The following is a 16,897-nucleotide window of genomic DNA, read 5'->3' on the forward strand; positions in this document are numbered from 1 at the left end:
TGTAGGAGCATAAGAATAACCACAGTTGCAGAATTGGGCTATAATTGGTTTGAAGTTGTCATCATGCCTCATTTGACTCCTTCTTCCCATACTTGTGTGTCAGGATGTTTATGTCAAAATTTCTTGAAGCCTAGCGGTGCCTGGATGGCTCAGTGGGTTAAAGCCTCTGCCTTTGGCTCAGGTCATGATCTCAGGGTCCTGGGATAGAGCACAGCATCGGGCTCTCTGCTCAGCATGGAGCCTGCTTCCCTTTCTCTGTCTCTGTCTGCCTCTCTGCCTTCTTGTGATCTCTGTCTGTTAAATAAATAAATAAAAACTTAAAAAAAAAATTCTTGAAGCCTCAATTTGAAGTGTGCATTAGAGCTCCAGGATTTACCTGGTAGGGTTGTCATATGTGGATAGAAAGGGATTATATAGATAGTCTGACATACAGATGCTCAATGAATGTTCTTTTGTTGCACATTAATTTTTAAACAATTAATTGAGTGTCTTCTAGGTCAAGAACTTTTCTAGCTTATTGGGATATATTGGAGGAAGAAAGACTGATAAAGGCCTTATCCTCAAAAAGCTTACATTTTTAGTGGTGGAGCAGGATCTAACAAATAAATTAGCAAATGAGCAAGAAAGCACCAGGTATAAATGTGCTGCCGGGAATTATAATAGACTGACATTTGGTGAACACACCTGAGCAGTTGTAGTTGGACTATGAAGACTGACCTCTAAGAATTCCTCAAGGAGTATGTCAGAAGCCTTTGTTTATGTGTGTAGAAGAAAGATAAAAAACCCCGAGCTGGACTCTTTATACGAGTAATTTCTGTGTTCACAGCAGCTAACACAATGACTGATATATTTGGAGGTCAAAGATTTTTTTTTTAAAAGACATTATTTATTTACTTGAGAGAGAGAGAGAGAGAAAGAGTGTACTCCTAGAAAGAGAGGGAGAGATAGACTCCCCATTAGGCAGAGAGACTGATGCTGGGCTCCATCCCAGGACCCTGAGATCATGACCCTAGCCTAAGGCAGACATTTTACAGACCTAGCCACCCAGATGCCCCTCAAAGATTTTTTTAATGAATAAATGAAAAGTTTTTAATTGTGAACAGTAGTAAGCTCCAGAATTAAATCTTTGAAGGGATAGTGTTAGAGGTTGGATTGTACCTTCCCCCAAACATAATATTTTGAAGTCCTAACGCCCAATACCTCAGTTTGTGACCTTATTTGTGAATAAGGTTGTTGCAGATGATGTACTTAGGAAGGATGAGGTCATAATGGAGTAGGGTGGGCCCCTAATCTAGTATGACATCCTTAGAAGAAGATGGCTCTGTGAAGACAGATACACCCAGGAAGAATGCCACGAGACAACAGAGGGCTGGGGTGATGCCTGTATACGCAAAGAGAACCAGAGATTGCTGGCAAGCCACCAGACGCTGGAAGAAACAAGGAAGTTTGCTTACAGCTTTCATAGAATCGTGGCTTTGTGGACACCTTGATTTTGGACTTTTAGCCTCCAGAACTGTGAGACAATAAATGTCTGTTGTTTTAAGCTACCTGGTTTGTGAGACTTTGTCATAGTAGTGCTAGGAAACTAATACAAATTGGTAAGTGTTTTTATTTGTTTTTAATTTAATACTTGCTTTTTAAAAAACACTTTATTTTGAAACAAATAGAGATTCACAGGAAGTGGGGGAAAAACAGTACAGAGAGGTCCTCTGTGCCTTTCACCCAGTCTCCCCCATGATAACATTTTGCATAACTGTGATACAATATTAAAACCAGGAAATTGACATTGGTACATCCAGAGACCTTAATCTGATTCACCAGTTTTATATGCAGTTAATGCTTTTTTAGTAACAAAGAGCAGAGATGCTTTCAGACTAAGTGAGATGAAGTGTCTTATTTTAAGGATTTTCAGAGGACTCTGTCATTAATTTGGTGTGCAGCCGTAGATATGACAGTCACAGTCCACATGATTACTTCTTTCTGCCCCAATGCAAACAGGAAATGGTGTCTCTCAGTTGAGGTTCCCAGGAGAAGAATCTGAATGGATCAAATTACCTTGTCTTTCCAGGCTACAGATATCACAGGTCACTGGCCAGCTGGTGGATGCGTTCCTTGAGAAGAGTGTCATCTTGGCAAAACGGGCTGTGGTTAGGAGTGTAGGTAGCCTTGGGGTCACTGAGTTCAGGTGTGTAGTTTATTCAATATTTTATTTTTTTTTAAGATTTTTACTTATTTATTTGACAGACAGAGATTACAAGGAGGCAGAGAGGCAGGCAGAGTCAAAGGGAGGAAGCAGACTCCCTGCTGAGCAGAGAGCCTGATGCTGGGCTTGGTCCCAGGACTTTGAGATCATGACCTGAGCCGAATTCAGAGGCTTTAACCCACTGATCCACCCAGGTGCCCTCAGGTGTGTAGTTTAAAGAGGGTTCAGTGGATGAGGTTTCTCTGGTGTTGATAGCATTAAGTTAAATGTAGTAAGAATTATACAATTTCTATGCTCCAAGCCCTGTTTTCCGTCACTCCCTTCTTACTCTCTTTCCTTCTACTATAACTTTTATCCATTTCATGTCAGTTACTGTATTTAGCTTTGAAGTCAGGGCACTGGATTTACTGTTTGGAGATGGACCTATGTGAAGCACATGGGATATCCTCTGAGCAATGACAATACGGAGAGAGGTGTTTAGCTGATTTAGAATACTGAATACATTGTTTGGAACATTCATATTATTTTATGAATGTTTTGTCTTGGGGAGATATTAACCATGTTTTCATAAATAGAGATACAGTTTTTCTCACTGGACTAAGTTTTAATTTTTAAAGAAATACATTTTTCTCTCTTTTTCATTCTTTATATTTTTTACAAAGCCATGCTAAAAAAAAATCTCATGCAGGAGTTCAAGTTTTACAAAAAATTAGCCAGTGTTAAGTGTGGGTATGTTCAGTTTATTGCAACTCAAAACTAAAAGTTGATTTGGGAATTCAAAAACTCAACCTCAGAACAAAGCCCTGAGAAATAAGCAAGATATCCTAATGGTGAAAAGAGCCATTGAACCAGAATAATGTTTACCATCAGATGTGTTAACGTGCATGAAATATAATATGTGCAGAGAACGTCAAGGAAGTTATTAACCCTAAGACTTATAGTTGTCTTGGACCCTGGATGATTTAATTGTATTTACTAAAGCAAGATTACTCAACTGTGGCACCGCTGACTATTGACATTTTGGGCCCAATAATTCCTTGTTGGGGGGGGTCTTTCCTGTGCATTGTAAAATGTTTAGTAGCTTCCCTGGACTCTGCTCACTAGATGCCAGTAACACCATGTTCCCTGCCCTGAAATTATGACAGTTAAAAATGTCTTCTGATGTTGCCAAGGACCCTGATGGGGTAAAATCATCCCTAGCTAGGAGCCATGGAGCTAAAGTGTTTAAAAAGTGAACACTGCCCCTCTACATGGGCTGGTTTGCTTACTGAGTATAGCTCTCTCAAATCTATACTCTCAAATCTATACTACCATTTCCATTGCAGTTTCTCTTAGAAAAGCAACGGTGTTCTAGAAAATTTGGTTTGAATCATTTGTTTGTTTGAAAGTTTGTGTCTCTTAGTGGGCTTAATAGAAAAATCTTCTTGGTGCGCCTGGGTGGCTCAGTCAGTTGAGCATCTGACTCTTGATTTTGGCTCATGTCATGATCTCAGGGTCGTGAGATGAGATCGAGCCCTGCATCGGCTCTGTGCTGCATGTGGAGTCTGCTTAAGATTCTCTCTCCCTCTCCCTCTGCCTCCCTGCCTGCCCCTCTCTGTCAATCTCCTCAGCATATCCACACTTTCTTCAAAAATATGAGCTGAATTTGAACATCTTTCCTCTAAAGGGTTACTCTTTCAGACTATTTTTGAGATTGGAATGCATAAGGCATGACTGTAGAGACTGGGAAGGTTGTCTCCTCATTCAGGAACGCTGTAGAATGCAGGAAATGGGCAAAGATGCCAGCTAGCTTAAGCTGTTGGATGCGTCAGTTTCTCTTGTGTTCATAGTGGTTACTTCAAGAATTACTTGAAGAAATAATGCTAGTCTATGGGTCCATTCTTACTGCCACTTTCAAAAGGTTGTTAGTGGTTGATGTTCTTGTGCCTGTGTAAAATTAATCCCGATTCGTCTTTACTCTCCTGTGCACTTGGATGTCAGCAAAGTAGTGTGACCTAGTCTGTGCCAATGTCACGGTTGAAACATCTAGTTGTTCCCTTCCAGCAGTAATAGGAAGTGCACTAGGAATCCAGGTCTTATCATGTACTTTTAAAAACCCACTTTCAGGCAGTGACTATATGTAACCTACTCTTTTTCCCAGGACAAGGGGAACAAGGGGGTTGGGAAAAGGGAGGTTTGTGGGACACTGAGCTTGTGAGCTCTTTTATAAGTAAGACCAAAATGTGAGACCTCAAGACAAGAGTGTTTTCAGGGAAAAAGAATTCAGGGGAAAAGCCCATTTCTTTTTCCTCTTCTTTCCTATCCAAGTTGAAATATATAGGAAAAATGAGTATAATTATTATTTTCATTCAAGGGTGGCACTTTTCTGGTTAGGAGGCAGGAATAAATTTTGTACGGTTGAAACAAAAATATTCAGGGAACATTAGAATGTGACTTGGATGGGCAACCAACACATGCTTTGCTTAAAAGAATAGTGACAGAGGATCGTTCTGTACTGGATTAAACTCAGTGTGTGTTTCAGAGGGAATATCTCTCTAGCTGGTAATAAACAAGATACATTTGTGAATGTATTTTGATGTTGATATATATATAACCTGGTAAAAAGCAACACCGTGGAGAGAGATGGGAAGATGGTATCATAGAGCGCATTTACAATAACCATTTAATGCTAAGATCAACAGTATCTATTTTCTGTTCTTGAATTTTATTGCTGATTTGTTTGAGATCTCCACCAAGCACATGTGGGAGAGGCTTCCACCAAGTGAAATCTTTCTGATTCACTCATTGTTGCTGTTTGATTGCATAGCCAGTGAGAACAGCGTTCATGCTGAGCTGACTCTGGCTGCCAGGCTCCCCATCTCCAAATCGAGGTCCCCTCCCATAACACTACTTCTGCCTTAATTCTTACTTAATCTTCATGTTCTCATTTTCCTCACAGTTGATAACTAATGAAGGCTGGGTAGTTTATAAATGATCATGTTTTTCAATGATTGTTCATTTCTCCCCTATCACTGTATTGGAATAGTTTTGTAGATGTGAAATCAGACCTTAGTGTTTTATTGAGTTAAATGATTTTTTTTTTCTTTTTCTTCTACTTCCTAATAGAGACGGGAGAGGTTAAATGATATCAGTAAACTTGATGAAAATTGGTCAGTTGTGATTTCAGGATAAAAACTGCACTAAAGAAATCTTTTTATTTCAAAGGGAGGGTAGACCACTATTATAAGTTGTATAATTATGCCTCAAACAAAAAAATTTAAACTTTTTATTTTTTAGTTTGTCAATCTGAGTATTTTCTTTAAAAACAACACCAATAACAAAAATGTGGAGTGCTTTTTCTTCTTAATGAAGTAACAGGAGAGTACTTTAGTGTTGCCATTATTTAATGTATTCTTACACTTATGAAGAGATTATAGCATAAAAGCTAGCCATTTACTAAAAATAAGGCCACTTTATGCATTGAAAAGTGATATTTTCTGTGGTTGTACTTTAACTGTTTTCCAGTATATATTGCATTGGAATTTCCGTGGATCACCATCAGTATTTTGAAATACTTTGGGGTTATCCAATAAGTAAGTCAAGAAAACAGATTGAGGGGCGCCTGGGTGGCTCAGCGGGTTAAAGCCTCTGCCTTCGGCTCAGGTCATGATCCCGGGGTGCTGGGATCGAGCCCCGCATCGGGCTCTCTGCTTAGCTGGGAGCCTGCTTCCTCCTCTCTCTCTGCCTGCCTCTCTGCCTACTTGTGATCTCTATCTGTCAAATAAATAAATCTTAAAAAAAAAAAAAAAAAAAAAAAAGAAAACAGATTGAATGGGGATTATGCATTGGCTGTTTTCAAGGTAACAAATAGTAGATATTAAATATCCAAATGCCTTAATACCTCCATATAAATGACAGATAAATAAGTCAATGATGACTGAGTTATTTACAAAGAAATTTTAGGTGATTTTCTCAAGAGTCTGCTTATCTCCTTACTTCTCTCTAACTCGCAGTAAAGATATATATCACTAAGAATGGAAACCCAAAATCTTGGTGTCAGTGTTTAAAGTTGTTTCCAGTACCCTCATAATGATGCAGCACTGTACATCAGGAAACTCCTGTTTTATTTTGAGCCATAATTTCTTAGTCATGGCATTGGCACAAGTTTAAGAGCACTTCCCTAAAGTTCCAAAACTTGTTTTTAAATCTAAGCTGAACACATGCCAACTGTCAGCCTTGAGGGCAACCTTTTAAAAACACATTAATGAATTAGAATTCCTAATGCAACAACATGATTAACTTGTAGAGTCAAAGAAAAATTGATTCAGAGTAGGATTATATCTTACATGATAGTTTTATGAAGATACTAAAATGCTTAGAACATCTCTCTTTTGTTAATATAGACATTGGAAACATCAAATGAGGTTAAATAAGAAATAGACCCCAGGTGTCAGTCTGGTATGAGCACATTGGTCATTTGAAGGTCTTTGGCCCACAACTTTCTCTCCCTCCCTAAAAGTATTTATTAAACACCTACTATGTACGAGGTACTATTCTAGGAACTTGGAACACAGCCACAAATAAGGCACAGAAAGTTCCTCCCTAATGGAACATAATCAGTAGGTCAATAATAACCTGTAAGGTACTAACAGTTGTCATGCAGAATATATAATACCTTGTCAGTTGCCAATAATTACACTGAAAAAATAAAGTGAATGGGTAGAGAGTGATTGAGTGAGTGTATGAGAAGTGTTTCAGAAAAGGCTCAGTGATATCTTGTTCCTAGAGTTGACATTTGATGAGGGACCTGAATGAAGTGTGAAGGAGGGGGAAAATATGGGGATCATGGGACTTTTATTTTATTTTATTTTATTTATTTATTTGACAGAGAGAGATCACAAGTAGGCAGAGAGGCAGGCATAGAGAGAGAGGAGGAAGCAGGCTTCCTGCTGAGCAGAGAGCCCGATGCAGGGCTCGATCCCAGGACCCTGAGATCATGACCTGAGCCGAAGGCAGCGGCTTAACCCACTGAGCCACCCAGGCGCCCCCGGGATCATGGGACTTTTTGAGACAGAAGGAAAAGAGGGAAGATCAAGGCAGGATCGGTCTGGTTCAAGAAAAGACTGTGGGTCTGGATCTAAGTGAGGCAGGTAGGGGTGGGCCAGGAAGGCTGTATAGGCTTCATAGGCTTTGGTGAGTGGATCACATTTTACTCCCAGCATGATGAGAAGCCACTGGGGGCTTTTGAGAGCGGTTTAATTTGTTGTTAGGATCACTGGATGCCTGTGGTAAAGGATTTACATATCTGTGAATATTCTAAATATCATTGAATTGTACCCTTTAACTTATGATTTCTATGTGAATTATACCCCAATAAAATGTAAAAATAAAAAATCACAAGTTGCTGTGTGAACAATGGACTGAAGGAAATCAAGAAGAGAAGCAGGAAGGCCAGTTAAAGAACAGTTTTGGTAGTTGTAATGACTAATTTTTGTCAGCTTGACTGACTGTGGAGTGTCAGATATTGGTTAGACATTCTTACATTATTCTGCATCTGTCTGTGAGGGTGACTTTGGATGAGATGAACATTTGAATCTGTAGCATGGGGAAAGCAGATTGTTCTCCCTAATGTGGGTGGGCCTCATATAATCAGTCAAAGAGCTGACTAAATCAAAAAGTCTAATGCTTCTCTGAGTCAGAGGAAACTGCCCGACTGCATGAACTGGAACATTGGTCTTTCCCTGCCTTTGGACTTGGACTAAAACATTGGCTTTTCTTTGGTCTTGAGCTTGCCAGCTTTGAAACTGGTACTTACTTTCAAATGGAACATTTCGTTGACTCTGCTGGTTCTCAGAATTCTGGACATGGACTGAAGGTACACCATTGGTTCTTCTGAGTATCCAGCTTTGTAGATGGGCAGATCATGGGACTTCTTAGCCTCCAAACCATATGAGTCAGTTCCTGCAAATAAAATAAACTCTTTCTATAGATATATGTATCTTGTTCTGTTGTCTAGAGAACGCTGACTAATTTACAGTAGTTCAGGCGAGAGGTGATGGTGACAATATTGGGAATGGAGGAAGTTGTCAGAAGTTTGTTTTGATGGAAGACCATATAGCTTTTGCTAATGGGTTGACAGAGAAGCCAGGGCCTTTGCATCAGTAGTTTTTTGAGATAATAAATAAGGAACGAGAGGGTCAATGAAGGGAAGGGAAGAATCAAGGGAGAAACTGGAAATTGAGGCAGTTTACATAAGATTACAGATTTATAAATGTCAAAGTGATCAGTGTCAATCTTAGATATTGTTCCCTGACAGCATCATGAAAAATATGATTAAAGTGACAGTTTGTGATTATTTTTAAGAAAGAAAATAAACATTAGAAACTAGCCTTGTCCCCTGCAAACAAATGTTTACAGCGACATATTCCTGGGCTGGTCCCATGGAGAGACCAGGCGACAAGCTAAAGGTCATAAAATGGCTCATGATGGATTTTGTTTGACTTCACTATGTTTGTTTATTTCTAAAACTTGAGCCGAAATTTGCATACCCTTAGATTTCAGATAAAATCCTCATCTCTGGCTTCTCAGTGAATGTGGCAACAGCAGGCCTGCGTTCCCGCAAAGCAAGCATTAGATGGGGTGTCTGGTGGACAGAATGGGAGTCTCTGCATTGCTTGTTCTCTGGTCATTTCCTCAACGTGATGCCCATTTTTTTTCATTTATGGTTTATTCAGTCATTTTACCAGCCTTTCCCTTTTAGAGATGTTTCCTTTCCTGCAAAATGTCTGTTGGGGCCTTAGTAAGAATCAACATGGAGAAAAATAGACCAGGTAATATCTGTAGGTGAAATCTTAAGTAGTTGAATAAAAATGCTCAATTTTAAGGAGCTAAATGGAAATCCATGTAAACATGGAGAGAAGTTTCTGCATTTGCCTTAGGACTTTGTACTTGTACTATTTTCGTTTAAAACAAAAAGGATGGACTAAAAACATGGAAAAAGTAGTTCTCATTGTGGACATTGGAACAATAATGTATAGTTAATGGACTGCATATAAAAATCTGCAATTTAAAGTGATCTAGACTCACCAGGGTCCAGACGTTTTATATTATCTGCAAACTCAATCATGCATTTTATGCTTTCATCCATGAAACTTCCTTTAATAGAATCACATGACTTTCAGATTCTTCACATCCACCTTATTTTATTCCAAATTTCACTAGCCTCCTGGCCCATTAAAACTCACCGTTCATCTTGCTGTGAACTGTGATGTCATTGTGAACTGGTTGTTGCTATTGTATGTCTCAGTTAGCCAATGGTGTGATGGATGCCGCAGTGTGAAGGACCTGTGGCCTATAACAAGAGAAGGTCCACTTACTGACCACTTGCTATATAGCCTAGAAACCGCCAATCACATGTCTATTTCCTCGGTAAACGTTCAAAATCGCTGTTACTGTCATTTGCCAAGAGGGCCGTCGTTGGTGACCCAAGTCATTGTTTGTGACTTGGACAGTTAGCCACATCTGGAGTCCTGTTTTGAATTACAGGTGTTTCATCTTGAGAAGGGAGGACTTAACGAACAGGAAACTGTCTTCAAGGAAGTGTGGTAGTTGTCCTAGGAGGAATAGCTCCCAATAATGTCCACGCTCTAATCCGCGAACCAGCCAGTGTGTTGTGGTGGTGGCACATTGGGTTCCGAGAACAGAGGTGTAAATCCGTTGACTTTGAGATGAGGAGTGGATCAGGATTATCCAGGTGGGCCCATTATAATCCCGGTGGTCCTCATAAGTGGAAGAGAGCGAGAATTAGTTGGGTGGTGGTGTGACAGACTCAGGCTGATGCTGCTGGCTTTGAGGGTGGAGGAAGGGGCCTCTAGCAGATGGAAAAGATGAAAGAAATGGATTTTCTCCTAGAGCCTCCAGAGGAAATGGAGCCCTGCCAACACCTTGATTTTAACCTGAGGAGACTGATTTTGGACTTCCGACCTCCAGAACTGTAAGACAATAAACTGGTCTTGTTTTCAGCCACCGACTAGTGGGGATTTGTTTCCCTCGTGGTGAAAATGAACATTGGGGTTAAGAGCACAGACGCAGGGATTGAACTGCTTGGTTTGAATGACCTCAGGTTCGTCACATACCTCTTAGGCCTCAGATCCTTCATGTGAAAAATGGGAACAAAAAGGCTTTGCATGCTGCCTGGCATACAGTAAGAACTCGGTGAATGTGAACTTGAGAAAAACAGCTATTCAGCGGAGGGCCAGTTGGGACAAGAGAAGAACTGAAAAGTGTCACAGAGGGTCAAGGGTTGTCGAGAAGCCGGGGCTCTCTGAAGAGAAGATGTGAGGCTGAGGCAGCGTGTGGCGCGTCTGAGGCAGGAGAGCTGTCCAAGTAGCTAAGGGCTCCCGTGGGAGAAAGACATTTAGTTCGCATTAAGTAGGCAGACTTAGGATCAGTGTTTTACAATTACAGCGATGGAGTCTTTGGACTTTTTTTTGACATAGAAGTGATGAAAAGTGAGTCAGCCTCATAAAGCAAGGAGTCCCTGGGGCTGGAGAAGCTAAAAGAAGGGCTGATGATCCAGACACGTCACCTGCAGAAGTGACTCTCAGAAAGCGGGAGGGAGCAGCCGTGCTGAACGGAGTGCAGATTCCCAGCCCGCTCTAGGCTAATACTCCATGTTGTTCTCCTTCATTAAATGTACTTCACTGCTTCGTATAATGTGTTTTGGCATCATCATGACATGTTTCTTTAAGCAGTTATGTATTTGTTTTACTTTGGAACAGAGAGCATGGATAATTTGAGGACAGAACTTTTTTTTTTCTTTTATTCCCATTTTGTCCACCCACTTTTGGCAACCACCAGTCTGGTCTCAGACAGAACTTCTTAAGCCTCTATTTCAGCATTTTGTGTCCCTTCCCTTCCCTTTCCCCTCCCTCCCTTCCTCTTCCTTCCTTCCTTCCAACAGAGTAGATAGGTTTTAGAACTCCTTCATTTTTGATGTATAAGTTTAATTCGAACACCATGGAAGACCATACTTAATCCATGCTGCAGTTCGACAAAGCTTGTTACTGCTTCTGTGAAGTTAATTGTAACCCCCGTTGATTAGCATTTCAGTAACTAGCCCTTCAGCGGAACACGGCCCTCATGCCTTTGACCTTCCGCTGCCCTAACTTGCCAGGGCTCGGTTCTGCCTCTCCATATGGTTCCTGCTCCTCCTCTGCCAAGCAGTGCTGGAGAAAAGCATGCCGTGATTTATCATGTATAATCCCCTGGGCCCTCAGTGTCACTTGGCAATTGCTTTTAAGCATTCCTAGTTGGTTCTTACTGATATCGTCACATGTGACAAAACTTGACTGCTCTCCTTGTCCTCAAATCCTTTGCTCTCAGCACACGACTGAGGCTCTTTGCAGAGAAGCAGCAAAGGAAAACGTGCAATGTACTTATCTCACAAATAACCTACTGAAGTTGGGTCTGTGTGTTTTCCTACAAACTGTAATTATCCCATGCAGAGGGGTTAGTAACAGCTTCCATTTATTCACTAAGCCATACATAAGGAGATGACGTCTCTAATAATAAACTCGTGCCACTGATCAAAATTGAAACCACACCACTTCCTTCATAGAAACTACATAATTGAAATGCACATTTGGGTGTATCGTAGTCACTCCGTGCTTGGCAATTGCTTTAAAATAATTCTGAATGGTCCCAATTAGTATATTACAGGAATGGAATTTGGGTACTTTTGGTGATAACCTAATGATGAGCTCCGTAATCCCTAAGTGACTGCTGCTCTTCCTAAGGAGAAACACTGCTATCCTCGTTGGAAATATATTCCTTATTTTGTTATTTGCCACAAAACAATGTCTATGAAGATTCGAATCCCCTGGGATTTTCCTAGCATGTGGATTCTGATTGAGTCAGTCCGGGGCGGGAGCTCGAATCTGCATTTCTAACTGGCTCCCAGGTGATGCTGATGGTATGTGGATCCCACATCAAGGACCAAGAGGCTGGGCCAGCTATTCCTAGTTGTGTTGTGAGCATCACCTGCAGGGTGACCGTGTGCTCCCTCTGCTGATTCCGATGTGACTCACTGGGGACTGCTACTCTAACATAGAGATTTAGGTTTGGTTTCTCTGCCTCAAACTGTGGTTAGTTTTGGTTGTTGGCATATACTTCCTAACTTATAGTCACTGTTAACTCTAGGGACAGGAGACAGGGGCTTTGGTGCTGTACTGTAAATAGAAAAGGAATTGAGGTCGCCAAGCCTCTTGACCTTCAACTTAATTAATCTGTACCCCATGTGTGCCCAGGGTCAGAGGAATTGGATGATGTGCTCCCTTTTTTAATCAAAACTCTTGCTTGAATAGGCATAGAGACTTACTGGGAGTAACAGGCCAGAGTGAGCACCTGAGGAATGTTTGGTTCATCGATGGGTCCACTTCCAGGTGATGTCATTCCAGCGCCGTTGGTTTAAGGTGGTGACTGTGTGGCCCTTGTTGCCTCTATGGTTATAGCCCTGAGCACCGTTTTACTCTTTTTCAGAATCGGTTAGGATTTTGGTCTTATTCAGGGCTTCTGTAATAGGTCTGAAGGTGAAACTGAGGGTCAGGCTGTGAAATCCTTTATGATCTTGGAAAGATCTGAAGTAGTACCTTGGAAGTCTGTCCTGGCAAGCTGTGGGGCTTCTAAGAGCAGAAAGCGGCTGTCCCTCTGTCATCTCTGCAGACCAGGACAGAGACGGCTCGAGAAGGTGGGAACTTATGGGTGTGGCTTTTCTCTAAAGAGTTTAAGTGCAGTAGGATTCATCACAGTATTGGGGGAATTGGATTTGCAGAAAAAACTACTGTAAAAGTAGAGAAAAAAAGGGCAGAAGATTACCAAATGAAAGACCTTTAGTTCCCCCAACCTTCACAGGGAGGAAGCAGACTGGAAGAGCTCCATACCTGCAAACACAAGCTACTTCGCAAGGAAGTAAAAGGTGATTGTGAGGTGGAATCACCAGTCCAGAGAGGGAAGTGGAAATCTATGGGGGTGTTTGATGGCCTTGGATCCTATGAAGGACCTTCCAGTCTATGCCTTGCAGAGTTTCTATGGATCAGCGACTCCTGTGTACCTTAATTCCTCCACACTTTGAACTAGAATATGTCTAGAGGTTACCTTACACCACTGTATCTGGGTGTGTGGGGGAGGGTAACTTGTCACTTTAGTTCACTTCTTTTCACCTTGAGAGGAACTGTGTTCAAGGACTATCCTCAAAGATCTGCACTTGAGGAGCCGCGTGTAAACCTGGATCTGGTTCAGATGAGATTCCTACCTTTGAGCTCACCTTGCAAAGGGGTAGCACTTCCAGGAGTTTGGGAAAGGGTTCATGTATTTTGCATGTGGGAGGGACATAAATCATTGGGGCTAGAGAGTGAACCAGAGTACCTGGTCCTCAGAGATCCCACTCCTGCTTTTTCTGTTCTTGTGTGGTCCTCCCTACATTGAATAGGGCTGCCCTATGTCACCGGCAGGAGACTCAGGAAATAATGATGTAGGACTTGGAAAGATAGGCCATCAGATACTACAGCTGCCATCTTACTTGCTTTCGGATCATTCATTCTGTCCAGCAGCCTCATATGGAAGTTTGTTTGGTAAAGAACACAGGCTTCCTGCCAATAATCAGCCCAGCTTGCCGGCTCTGAGTGCACCACCGTGGACATGGCTCCTTCAAGCTCCAGGAAAGTCCTAGGTGATTGCAGTCTGGCCCAACATCTATGGCTGCTTGGTGACCTCCACACCAGAGCCATCCAACTTGGGTTACTCCCAAATTCCTGATCTTCAGAGACTGTGAAATCATAAATGTCTATGGTTTTAAGCTGCAAGTTTTGGGATAACCTGTTCTGTGGTGGTAGATAATCAATAGAGGTACCCTAGGGGACTAATAGAATCCTGGGAATATTGGTAAATTTTGTGGATTCCTCATCTTTCCTCAGTTGTGAGCAAATAGTGTTCCTGACTCACTCATCTCTAATTCACCCTCATTGCTCCACCTGTCATGATTACTTTGTAAGTGATTCAAGGCCAAGGGCTGGAGAGGGTTTGGGGGAGACTATGAAAATCTTAAGTCATCCTGCCTTGTCGGTTTAACTAGTGTCTGCTTTTATTCATGTCGTAGAAAAACGACTCTGAAAGGAGCTATTGCAGATCTTCCGGGACCCTCATTTTGTTTCGTTTTTGTGAAGCCACTTGTGGTTCTTACTGAGTAGGAAGTGCAGAAGTTGGGTGCAGGCTTTTGACATGAAGTCTTGAGGGTTGGGTCAAGGGGGGCCGGCTTCCCTCCTCTTGCACAGAGCTGTGTGCCCTAGGGAATGGGGTGCAGATCCAGAAACTACTCATTTCACAGATGAGGAAAATGGGGCCAGAAAGGCTGATGAATGTTTCCAAAGCCACACAGCTGGTTAGTGGCAGAGCTAAGTTCGGGTCCTGGCAGACAGTCCAATGAGAAGATGTTTCATGTTTGCCCTTTGTTTTTACTTTATCTTGGCTAGTTTCAAGTGAAAATGATCCCATTAATGAAACTAAGTGCTTCCCTTTTAATATGTTGAGTGGGGTGTGGCTTTATGATGTTCCAACAGACATTAAAATTTTATAATTTTGTATCTCCCTTTAGGCGACTCTCTGCCTAGGTCTTTTGAAATTGCAAAAAATAAATTACCAATAGGCTCAAGTCCAGAAAGCAGGATTTATGTGACAATTCTGATCTTAATACAACTTGTTCTTGCTGCATAGGCCACGTGAGGCCGTGTTTGTAAAGCTTGTCTGTTTTAAACCTGAGCATCGTTGAGCTCTTTTTTTTATTTTTTTGCCTTTTTTCCCCCTCTTTTCTTTTTTTTTCTCTTTTCCCCTTTTTTTTCCCCCTTCTTTTCCCCCCTTCCTTTTCATCATCATGGAGCTCTTTAAGAGAAATTGCTTTTTAATGTAGTGGCTTTATTTAATACTAGAAATTAATCATAATCTATTTTTATTGTCTCCAATTAATTATAATCACTTCAGATTTGAAGTGGTTTCTTTCTAAATAGGTGGATGGGTTTTGAGGCATTTGTGGCTTTATTCTTATCAATAGGTACATACTTGTCAACCAGATACATGCTATTATGTCTTTAGAAAACACATGTAGAACCATTCTGGCTGTTCATTCAATAGGTTTACTTTCAGTTTAACTTTGTCATAATGTTTTATAACATTTTAAACATTCAGACCAAATTGAATTTGTGGGAAGACTTCTTTTTTCCTTTTTTTTTAAATTTTTTTTGTGGGACGATTTCTAATGGTTTATTCTTCCTCTTTAGAAATGTGCTTTTCTTCCTGTAGGATTTGGGGTACTAGGACACCAAGCCGTTTGTTCTTGTCTGCTTCTTTGAAGGCCAGTTTTAGAACTGTTAACTTGAATGATTGAGTAATGCGATAGTATAGGTTTTAAAAATTATGTGAGCTTAACAAAATGATCACTTTTGCTGATTCTGGAATTTTGCCAATATGTTATTCCCCCATTTTTCTACTAAGATTGAATACCTTCCAGGGGCGCCTGGGTGGCTCAGTGGGTTAAAGCCTCTGCCTTTCACTCGGGTCATGATCCCAGGGTCCTGGGATCGAGCCCCACATCGGGCTCTCTGCTTCACGGGGAGCCTGCTTCCTCCTCTCTCTTTGCCTGCCTCTCTGCCTAGTTGTGATTTCTCTCTGTCAAAAAAAAAAAAAAAAAAAAAAAAAAAGATTGAATGCCTTCCATTGAATTGTTCAACTTTGACTTATAAATTCTTTTAATCTTCAACCTCTTACTTAAAATGATCATGGATTCCACAATGGACAAATTACAGGAAGAGCCCCAATGTCCATCAACTGATGGGTAAAAAAGATGAGGTAGACACAATGGAATATTACTTGGCCTTCAAAAGAATGAAATCTTGCCATTTGCAATGACAGGGGTGGAACTAGAGTGTATTATGCTAAGTCAAATGAGTCTGAGAAGGACAAATATCATATAATTTCATTCGTGTGGAACTGAAGAAAACAAACAGGAAGGGAAAGAAGAATAAGATAAAAACAGACACGGAGGCAAACTGTAAGAGACTCTTAGCTCTACAGAACAAACTGAGGGTTGCTGGAGGGAAGGTGTGTGGGGGGATGGGCTAAATGGCTGGTGAGCATTAGGGAGGACACTTGGGATGAGCACTGGGTATTGTCTATAAGTGATGAATCACTAAATTCTACTCGTGAAACCAATTCTACACTGTATGCTAAGAAATGTGAATTTAAATAAAATCTTGGGGGGGGACAGACAATTGTGGATTTCAGCTTTCAGCTGGGTAGTTCATGTTGCCTTTAACTGATAGTACACTAGGATAACCTCTCATCTCGACAAGCACTTTGTTTTGAAGGTCCCTTAGTGTCTTGTAGTCAGTATGGCTTTTCTCTGGCCATACATTTGCTTACCCTTTCCCTAACCCCCCTCACTCTCTCCAGAATCTGTGCTGTTGAATTTAGCCTCTTCATCCTTGCTCCTCTATCATTCCCTCCCACTTTGCTGGGCCACCCTGCCTCTTCTCATGGGGATGAGCTTCTCCTGGTGGGATAAGAGTCATTGTCTTTCCCCAAGGGAAGCCGTCTTCTGGCTCCTCACGGCCAGGCGCTAAGGAGGTGAGGTCTCAGGGAGGCCCTCTCTCACGACGGATGTGGGGG

General features: G+C 41.4%; 1 protein-coding gene across 5 annotated transcripts in view; it reads left to right on the top strand.

The window, feature by feature from the left end:
- LMO7 (LIM domain 7) overlaps positions 1-16,897 on the top strand; it is a 207,034-nt gene that overhangs the window by 92,261 nt on the left and 97,876 nt on the right. The gene's annotated exons all lie outside the window — the stretch shown is intronic.

The sequence above is a fragment of the Meles meles genome, chromosome 14 (assembly GCF_922984935.1).
Source record: "Meles meles chromosome 14, mMelMel3.1 paternal haplotype, whole genome shotgun sequence".
In the NCBI taxonomy this organism is placed as follows: domain Eukaryota; kingdom Metazoa; phylum Chordata; class Mammalia; order Carnivora; family Mustelidae; genus Meles; species Meles meles.